At 35.2% G+C, this 11,102-nt stretch overlaps 1 long non-coding RNA gene across 2 annotated transcripts; it reads left to right on the plus strand.

Annotated features, from left to right (window-relative positions):
* Positions 1–1,628: 1,628 nt before the first annotated feature.
* On the plus strand, positions 1,629–4,086 carry LOC127876742 (uncharacterized). Of its 2 annotated transcripts, XR_008048056.1 has the most exons (3): positions 1,629–2,153; positions 2,705–2,815; positions 3,435–4,086. It is a non-coding gene; the product is annotated as an uncharacterized LOC127876742 (long non-coding RNA). The 2 variants fall into 2 exon arrangements; XR_008048055.1 differs by lacking the exon at positions 1,629–2,153 and having other exon boundaries at positions 2,355–2,815.
* The last annotated feature ends 7,016 nt before the right edge of the window (positions 4,087–11,102 follow it).

Genomic DNA, 11,102 nt, shown 5'->3' on the forward strand with positions numbered 1-11,102 from the left:
TAACTCAGTTCTGCATATCGGGACTCTGATTTTACTTCAAATGTTTGGAAAAGCATGGCCAAGGCACTTAAAGAAGATGTTTCAGGTATTTACCATTTGTATTCTTTTACAGACAGAATGATGATTTGTACCTTATATCTACTTAAATTCAGGCCTGTCCTTCATAATAATTATCTCAATTATAATATTTAGTTTTATCCATATACAAAAATAAAGATACGCTCGACGTATGCGGATAAATGGAATATAGCGTCCGTATTATGATTTTGCGGATACGGATGCGGATAGATGGAATACTAGCCTTACCCGGGTGTACATTGTCCAGGGTAATCATGGAACTTAGGCTGGAAATCCATGGTATAACATGGAATTCCATGGTAATCCCTGGAATTTGAAACAGTTTCCAGGGTTTTCCAGGGTTTTGTTCTAGAAATGTCCATGAAACGTGGACTTTTTTTCCAAGCATTTTCCAGCCTTGGATGGAAAAGCATGGAAAAGGAATGGAAAACGCTGGATTTAGGCTGGATAACCCTGGAAAATATTTCCAGATAGCATGGAAAGTGGAACATAGAATTTTTTAAGCATGGAAAAGACTCTAACATTTTCAGCTAACCCTGGAAAAAACTTAGACTTTATAAGAGGAGAAAATAACTTATAAAAATGCAACACATTTTATTCAAAGTAAATCAGAGTTCAACAATTTACACAACATATGAATAAAACATAAAACAATGTGCATAGTTTGGGCAGAAATAGTAGTAGTTATAGTAGTAGTAGTAGTAGTAGTAGTAGAAGTAGTAATGCTGGTGCTGGCAGTAGAATATGTTGTAGGAGTAGAAGTAAAAGTGGTTGTTGTATAAGTTGTACAAGCAGTTAAACTACTGATAATTATACTATTGGTGCAAATTTAAGTGACAGTAGCAGTTACTATTGTGTTGTTGTTTTAGCATTTACAGGAATAGTAGCAGTAATGGTAGCAATAGTAGTATAAATAATAATAACAATACTAGTAGCAGCAGTAGTAGTAGAAGTTAAGGAAGTAGCATTAGCAGCAGCAGCAGTAGTAGTAGTAGAAGTAGCAGCAGCAGCAGTAGTAGCAGTAGCAGCATCAGCAGCATCAGTAGTAGTAGCAGTAGTAGTTGAAGTACTAGTAGTAGTAGTAGTAGTAGTAGTAGTAGTAGTAGTAGTAGTAGTAGTAGTAGTAGTAGTAGTAGTAGTAGTAGTAGAAGTAGAAGTAGCAGCAGTAGTAGTGGTAGAAGTAGTAGTAGTAGTAACAGCAGCAGCAGCAGTAGTAGTAGTAGTCGCTGCAGCAGGAGTTGTAATAGTAGCAGCAGCAGCAGTAGCAGTAGTAGTAGTAGCAGCAGCAGCAGGAGTAGTAGCAGCAGCAGCAGTAGCAGCAGCAGTAGCAGTATTAGTAGTAGTTGAAGCAGTAGTAGTAGTTGAAGTAGTAGTAGTAGTAGTAGTAGTAGCAGTAGTAGCAGCAGTAGTAGTAGTAGTAGTAGTAGTAGTAGTAGTAGTAGTAGATGTAGTAGTAGTAGTAGAAGTAGAAGTAGTAGTAGTAGTAGTAGTAGCAGTAGTAGTAGTAGTAGTAGTAGTAGTAGTAGTAGGTAGTTGTTGTTGTTGTTGTGGCTGTTGTAATAGTAGTATTAGTTTTGCAGAAGTAGTAGTAGTAGTAGTAGTACTAGTAGTAGAAGTAAAAGTAGTAACTTTCAAAGCAATGTCTACAAGTTTAAATTCCTTAACCCCGTTCAAGGTGTTTACACACTCAATATTTAACTACAGTCCAGGTTTGCAATTAACAAACTATCTGAAAAGCCTGTGTGTGAGTCAGATGTGTCTGCGGCTAATCTATTGGTTATAAAATATCACAGCCTTTTCTGATTGGCTGAGTTCAAATACAGAAAGTTTACCTGTTAGATTGAAATTATGGAGAAGGCGTATTGAAGATAAAATGCAGGTTAAACTTGTTGTTAAAATGAAGTTAATGTAATTTCACAAACAGTAGAGTTTAACTTAATGAGTTTTTCCATTAACAAGAATTTCTTAAAATAATAATGTATGGATATCATTTGGAAAGTGACATGAAATGTTGTTAAAAAGTGATGCATACAAGTGTTTCAGAAGTCTGTCTAGGAATAGAACAACAACTGAAGGTTTGTGCTTTTCATTATTTCTAAATATTCCTTTAAATTTATTCTTCTTATGTCATCATTGTAGACCTTTTTTATGTGACCTTTTAGGTAAAAGTATGGCAAATATAGAAGTTTAAAAGCAGCTGTCACACACATTTTCACTAAGTGCAGTTTGCAGCTTGATAAAGGAAGTCCTATGTGGAGATAAGCTTGAATGTAGTATCGGAAGTTTATAATGCATGGCTAGGGAACTGAGGCTAAGGGAGTTATGTGCTGTGCATGATGAGAACTCAATGCTCATTAATGCTGTTAATGTTTATAAATAAATTAATTAAACCAATAGCATTGTTTTTTAGGTTTCACTGTACATTTTCATACCAATAGAATTACACATCATTCTAATTATAGCAATAATAAATTTGTACTAATCATACCTACAAATTTTGTTATGCTATGCTTTGTGATGTATTAACTTCATTGTAAGTTATTATTTAAAGACAATTTTACTAAATATTTAAAACAATACTTGAATTATTTTCTATATACATTTTCATTATGTGCTTTAACTGTAGCTGACCAGTTGATGGAAGATACTGCAGAGTTTGGCAGGGAAATAACCCAAGACAGCAAAGCGGCTCTTTTGGCGCATTTACCAAGAGGACTAACATGGCCACAAATTCATGGTAAATATTGTTATGCCCCGGGCTCATATAAGTAATTTAGTGTTAACCACCTGAAAGTATTTTGTCTTTTTGGTATCCAATATTTTGGTCTAGTTTCAATTACAGGTTATTTTTATATGAAATAGCGAATTAGCATATCTTTCATATAGCAATATCTGAATATAAAATTCCTATATATGTTTGAGTTTCCAGATACATGCTAGTGTACCCCGTTTTGGGGCATTTAAGAAAACAACAATATAAATTTCAAAATAAAAGAGAGTCATATAAAAATATAAGTTAAATCAACAATTTATTCACTTGAAAGTCTCAGTTTTCCTGTGTGGTTGCCGGTTTGCAAGTAGATTAAAGCCCGCTTGCAAACTTTAAGAGAATAAATTTCACTAAATGGAAAAGAAATAATTGCTAACTACTTAGGATCGTAAATGTTCGCTCAAATACAAAAAAGCCAGATGTACCGAATTGAGCAGTGATATGAAATATCTAAAATAGATTAAAATGTGAATGAGCGTTGAAGTATAGATATTCAATCATATGATTGCTGCACATTTACTTTTACAGATGAATGTAAAAAACTTATGACTTTCTTGTAATATTGTTTGCTTTGTTTTTCTTTCAGAGATCATGCAGGAGCCGTACAGTATAACAGCAGTACAAGTTCTATAAAAGATCCACGACCTACTGAAGCCCAGCTAATTAACAAAAAAGTTTTTAAAAACTGTAATTTTATCCCACCTGGGTACTTATAATTTACTAACTGTCACTTGGAAAGTAATACATGTACATGCATTCATGTTCTGAATTTCTTTGAACAATAAAATTATATAAAAGTATTTTAATGAAATTGAGCACCTAAATTGCATTAAAGTGAAAGTAGCTGAGAAAAATAGTATCCTTAATTGTTCTCATGGGCAGCTACATATATTGTGACAAACATGAAGTAGCTAAAATAACTTAAATTTTTCATTTTGTTTCTTGTATATCGTTTGTACAGGGTTCGTGAATTGTTACTGTATATTACTTGACTTGCTTGTATTTTGTTACTTTGAATACATGTTGTTAAGGTTGCATTATACTTTTTAACTTTTAAAGTAGCGCCTGTTCTGTTATGTAAGGGCCTGATTTATGATAATGGACCTAGAGGCTTTGTAAGCATGTATTAAACAACACTTGTTTGATCTGAATAATTTGTTAAATAAATGTAACACAATTTGTAATCTGATGTTATATTTTGATGAATTGTGAACAAAATAATACATCGAAGAAACTAAGGCATTATGTTGATTTTTTGTTTTGTTTTAATCTAACCTTAAATTATGATTTATTTAAGCTGTGAGTATTGTATTCATTTAATACATGAATATTGTTTTTAGACCAGAAATTTCTTTTTCTATTCAGTGACCATGGTAAACGCTGGACAATTTTCCATGTTATACCAGGCATCCATGGAATATTAAACAAAGAAAAAACCTGGAACATTTTCCAGGGTTTTCCAGCCAGCATGGAAAAAATACCGTCCGAATACTCCATGTAATCTGGAAAACCCTGGAAAAAAATCCATGGTTTTCCATGGTTTTCCAGATTACATGGAGTATTCGGACGGTATTTATTCCATGCTGGCTGGAAAACCCTGGAAATTGTTCCATGGTAATTATTCCAGGGAGCCTGGAAAACCATGGAAACTATTCCAGGCTATTTCCACATACCATGGACTATTTTCCACCCTTTTTTTTTAAATATTGACGCTGGAAAAGGCTGGAAACTTAGTCCGAATACTCCAGCCTCATATTTTCCATGGATTTCCATGGAAAACCCTGGACAAAGTACACCCGGGTAGCAGCAGGAAGAAAGTCAAGATAAAGTACGGACTGGGTATTACGCGCGTTAGTATAACAAATAGACTGTGGTCAAAATTTGTCTCAACTTTGATTTTTTCTCAATTTGTGTGCAGGATATGTGCGTGGATTACGTTGCATATTAATGTCTTTCAGTCTTCCTTTTGTTTTAACACTACACATAATTATTGGTAAGCAACTTAAATCCACCAATCGGTCTACTGACGAAATATGCCAAAATCAATGTTTGGCGATTAATAATAATTGTTTCACAGTATTAATTGTTATCTTTGATACGTCTGTTTGGATTGCACTGTGGTATCTAGGATGACACCTTACGTACATGCAATAATCCAATGACAGGACTCACATGCTTGCTGTGGGAAAACAGGGCTAAATGCATGTGCGTTACATGTTGTGCCAGATTAGCCTGTGCAGTCAGCATTGGCTTATAAGGGATAATAATTACTGCCTTTACTGGATTTTGCTTTTAAGAGACTTCCTTTGAACGAAATAGCCCCTTATGTTTAAAGTGGCGTCCCTATTGAGCCAATTCTGTGCTTATCTGGGACAACCCTTTACACTTGCTTTAAGCCCCGTTTTCCCAGATTGAGGCTCATGTATTTTTTAGCAGTACTGATGGGTGTTATTATTAGCAGAACTACAGCATACTTGCAGGTTAACTGTTCTCACCTAGCCAGGGTGCCCTCGTTATATCATTGAGCCCAGGTTTACAGTTTTAATTGACCATAAATGGTAGTGCTGCAACAATACGCCAAAAACCGTATTGCAATATATTGTCAGTTCAAAAACCCGTATTGCAATATATCGCAATATATTGCTTACTTGTACCAAAATTATAACTTGCCAATTACCTGATAATCCCGTATATTCCAGTTTTAAAGCAAATTCTGGTATATATTTACTATAAATGTGCTCAAGAATAACAAGAAACACAAACATTCGCAAATTTTCTTAAGTATCAAATACATTTTGGCATTTACTATTTAAAGACGTGATGAAATAACGTCCAAGCGGGGCGTTTTTTTTTCCACTGAACACGCGTAATTCACCTGACGTGATGTTTCCCGTTTTTATACAACACAAAATACACCCATACTTTCCATGCCACGTTCTACATGTCTGTATAATTTTCGCGCGCTTTTTATTGAGACAAAGGATAAAGCACTTTTTATTTGACGCTATAATTTTTTATTGTCGCATTAGCATTAAAATTTGGAAGCGTAAATCCGAAGTTCGGAATACAAATTTAATAATGCTCAATTCAGAATAGAACAAAACATTTACAGCTGTGCGCAATTAATTCAACGATAATCTGTTCAAAAGCATCGAACGAATGCTCCGATGTAACAACGCTACTCTGTATAATCTCAGAATGCTATTTTTACGGAATTTTTTTTTTACACTGCTTTGTTTTGTTTACCTTGTTATCATTATTTCGAATGGCTTTTCTGGACGAAATTTGAATGAATTTTTGTAAAATGTTCGTAACGGTATGATGAAAATCGTATCGCAATACAATATGCGCATTGCGTATTACGATATATACCGATAAACCGGTATATTGTTGCAGCACTAATAAATGGAATGCATGTGGGCCTTGCACTATCAGATTACTGTTCTGTCTGATTAAAACAAGATTAATTGACCATACAAAAAGGACTGATCAACAAGGTAAATTCGGAAACTTGATGAGAAAAACCTCACAACATGAAACTTTCCTAACAAAACTGAGTTCTAAAGGCAGTACATTTATTTCAGTTTTTTATTGAAGGTGGTGTTTTTTCAAATAATGTTCTGTCAGAATATAAATGTAATGATGAAATATAAACAAATCTAATGTCTGTTTGAGTTGTTTGGTTGACGAGTTATGCATTGTGTGTGTTTATTCATTAACATAAAAGTAACATGTGTATGTTTTATATATAAAACAAGGGCTGTTTGTAAAACATGCATGCCCCCCATATGGGCTCTCCGTTGTAGTGACAGCCATTGTGTAAATATGTTTTTATGTCACTGTGACCTTTGACCTAGTGACCTGAAAATCAATAGGGGTCATCTCACAGTCATGATCAATGTACCTGTGAAGTTTCATGATCCTAGCCATAAGCGTTCTTGAGTTATCATCCGGAAACCATTTTAATATTTCGGGTCACTGTGACCTTGACCTTTGACCTAGTGACCTGAAAATCATTAGGGGTCATCTGCGAACCATTATCAATCTACCTATCAAGTTTCATGATCCTAGGAATAAGCGTTCTTGAGTTATCATCCGGAAACCATTTTAATATTTGGGGCCACTGTGACCTTGACCTTTGACCTAGTGACCTGAAAATCAATAGGGGTCATTTGCGAGTCATGATCAATGTACATATGAAGTTTCATGATCCTAGGCATAAGCGTTCTTGAGTTATCATCCGAAAACCATTTTACTATTTCGGGTCACCGTGACCTTGACCTTTGACCTAGTGATCTGAAAATCAACTGGGGTCATCTGCCAACCATTATCAATCTACCTATGAAGTGTCATGATCCTAGGCATAAGCGTTCTTGAGTTATCATCCGGAAACCATTTTACTATTTCTGGTCACTGTGACCTTGACCTTTGACCTAGTGACCTGAAAATCAATAGGGGTCATTTGCCAGTCATGATCAATGTACCTATGAAGTTTCATGATCCTAGGCGTTAGCGTTCTTGAGTTATCATCCGGAAACCATTTTTCTGTTTCGAGTCACTGTGACCTTGACCTTTGTCCTAGTGACCTGAAAATCATTAGGGGTTATCTGCGAGTCATGTTCAATGTACCTATGAAGTTTCATGATCCTAGGTGTAAGCGTTCTTGAGTTATCATCCGGAAACCATTTTACTATTTGGAGTCACTGTGACCTTGACCTTTGACCTAGTGACCTCAAAATCAATAGGGGTCATCTGCCAGTCATGAGCAATGTACCTTTGAAGTTTCATGATCCTAGGCATCATGCAGCGTCTCATCTGGATCTACACTGTTTGCCAAGTCCTTTTTTGTAGACGCTAGGCATAAATAAGTCAAGTTACCAACTTCAAACTTCATACATGGTTCAACTAGTTTTAAGGAAGAGTTCTGTGCAATGTAAGCATTGTTTTATGGAGTTAATGCCCTTTGCCCGTAGCCCTTTTCCAGTATGAAAATGTTCTTGAAGATATGGAGTTGCAGTTCTTGTTGTATAAGAAATCATGTGGCTTGCATGTGTGGACACTGAAATTAGTATCCCATGCTCAATGTCATTTTGCACATATATGAAAAACTATATAAAAAAAATCAGAAATAAATAAGCTGTGCTTTGGGAAAATAGGGCTTAATGTACATGTGTAACGTATTGCCTCAGATTTATAGCCTGTTAATGAGTCCGCACAGGCTAATCAGGGACAAAACATGCAGCTTTTATGGTATTATTTGTTTAAAGGAAGTTGCTTCTTATGGATAATCCACTCAAGGCAGAAAGTGTCGTCCCTGATTGAATGCACAGGCTAATCTGGGACGACAGTTTTACTTTACGAAAGTGCATTAAGCCCCATTTTCCCATTTCAAGGCTCAAATGAATATTGAAAGATGTGAACATTTAGTGAGTGCAATGCAGAATCTTACCTGCAATCTGATAGGACGCACTGAATCATATCTTCACACATGTGTTTGTAAATAATTTTATTATTTTCTTATCATGGTTCAAACCATCAGTATCTGGAATCTAATCAGGGCCTGATTATTTTGTTGACAGAGGTATCAGTAGTATTGACAGTTCTGTAGATTATTGTGGTATAGGATTACTTGATCACAAATGGATGTAATTAATGCATTAACAGTCATTGAAAGATAGATACCAAAGTGGGCATCAAAGGAATTTCAAGGGATTTAAGGGGTTAGGGGTCTATGGTTGACCCTTCTGCCTTTAGTAAGAGTATTGTATTACATGTGAAACAAATGTTACTAAATTGATAAGCAGACTAAATGCATGTGATAAATTGAGTCGTGTTCTGAGAAATCTGGGCATAATGCATGTGAGTAAAGTGTCGCCCCAGATCTAAGACTGTGCAGACCGCACAGGCTAATCAGGGACAACACTTTCCACCTAATCTTGTTTTTCAGTAAGGAGGGACTTCCTTGAAACTAAAAATACCATAAAAGCGGAAAGTGTCGTCCCTGCGGACTGCACAGTCTAATCTGGGACGACACTTTGCGCACATGCATTATGCCAAGTTTTCTCAGAACACGACTCAATTTTAGTTCCAGGTTAGCCTGTCCTGTCTGCTTATCTTAATCAAGGATGACACTTTCGGCTTTTATGGATTTTTTTCATCAAATTGATGTTTTCATGTTTCCCAGTCTATCATGGAAACATATTGTTTTTTCCATGTCTGTCTGTTGGTTTGTTTGCATCAAACTTTAACATTGGCCATAACTTTTGCAATATTGAATATAGCAACTTGATATTTGGCATACATGTGTATCTCATGGAGCTGCACATTTTGAGTGGTGACAGGTCAAGGTCATCCTTCAAGGTCAAAGGTCAATTATATCGGGGGACATAGTGTTTCACTAACACATCTTGTTTCTAAATGAAAATTTAGTATAGGTGGAAAGTGTTGTTCCAAATTAACCTGTGTAAACTGCACAGTCTGATCTATGACAATTATTTTACCCACATGCATGAAGTCAGGTTCTCCCTAGAGACCTTTACATTTATCAATTAAATTTATACCAAGTCATAAAATTGGCTTTTAGTCTTTAAAACCCCTATCTTAAATTGGTTATAATAGCGTATTGAAAAAAAGAAAGCTTGTTATTATGTTGACATTAGCATTATGTCATAAGCATGATTTGATGCATGTGTATGTTAGTATATAATTCTAATTGTTCTTGACTTTGTGTACCTATACATAAAGTCATTCAAGAAAATGCCTACTAACAAAACGCCCTTGAAAAAACTACATTTGTGTATGTGAGATGTATATGGGGCTGATATTAGTCAATTATATTGTATATTGATTATGTGACAAACATAGGAGCAGAAGGAGAAGCGAAGAACATGGGGTTACTCAAATAATACACTAGTTGTACTTTAAATACATGTTTTATGTATATTAGGAAGTCCCTTAAACATGTGCTATCTAAATGTTCATTCTCGGTGCACTGTTCTTCAATCTAATCCCAGTGTAAGATCAGCGTTTCAGCAGTTGTTTTTTTAACTATTAGGAAACTTGATAAAGAAGCTTAGCTTATAACTATTTATTTAAACTCTAATGCATCGAAAGCCAAAAGCTCATAAATGAAATAAAAAATACTTATATTTGGTGTTATGTTATTAAAGAATTGGATAAGAACACAAATTTCTCTCCTGAGTTTCTTGAGATTAATTGTTTGCTTTATTTTTCAAAAATGCTTAATCCTTGGTAGGATAAGAGGATAAGTAAGTGGTATAAATGAGACACATTCTACGAAATCTGGGCTTAACACATGTTTGTAAAGTGTCGTTCCAGATTAGCCTCATTGCACAGTCCACAAAGGCTAATCAGGGACGACACTAGCTTTACCTTTATATTATTTACGTTTGAATTAAGTATCTTCTTTGCAATAAGCCAGTTATGGCGGAAAGTGTTGTTCCTGATTTGCCTTTGCAGAATGCACAGGCTGATCTGGGATGACACCTTATGCAAATGCCTTAATTTCCTTTTTCTTCGAGGGTGGTTTACATAGAGAAGATCTTTCCAATGTGTGGAAACCTTCAGATTGTTGAGCAGACACAGTATCAACCATGATATTATTAAGCTTGTTTAACCCATTTATGCCTAGTGGACTCTCCCATCCTTCTAAATTGGATCAATTTATTTCCAAAATTAGGGATGTCTAGTATATTTATTTCTATATTTAGAATATTTCTTAGAGAAATTCCTTTAAGCAAACAGGGCAGACCCTGATGAGACGCCGCATGATGATGCCATCATGTGGCGTCTCATCTGGGTCTACGCTGTTTGCCAAGGTCTTTTTTTCTATACGCTAGGCATAAATGGGTTAATAGTTCTAGCAACTTAAATTATACTTTTAAAAGGGAAATCAAGTTGAAACAATATAGACCATTTTTAGTTAGTTATATGTTGTTTTTTGTGCAAACCATATCATACCCAACCAACACCCATTACCAGTGACAATTGCGTAACTGTACCTTTGATGAGAATGATGAATGATTCTGAGGAAAAAATGCAAGTTACACCTAACTAATAGCATTATTACCATTCCAACCGGTCTCTAACAGGGTTGTCTAATTAGGTTACACAGCAAACAGAGAAGCTCCCATTGATTAACAGAATGATAATAAGGTTACAATACACTAAATACTTTTGGTGTTCAATGCTATACCCTCTAAAAACAAAATCTTCATTTATTTGAAAACACAAT

The sequence above is a fragment of the Dreissena polymorpha genome, chromosome 4, assembly GCF_020536995.1.
Source record: "Dreissena polymorpha isolate Duluth1 chromosome 4, UMN_Dpol_1.0, whole genome shotgun sequence".
Lineage (NCBI taxonomy): Eukaryota > Metazoa > Mollusca > Bivalvia > Myida > Dreissenidae > Dreissena > Dreissena polymorpha.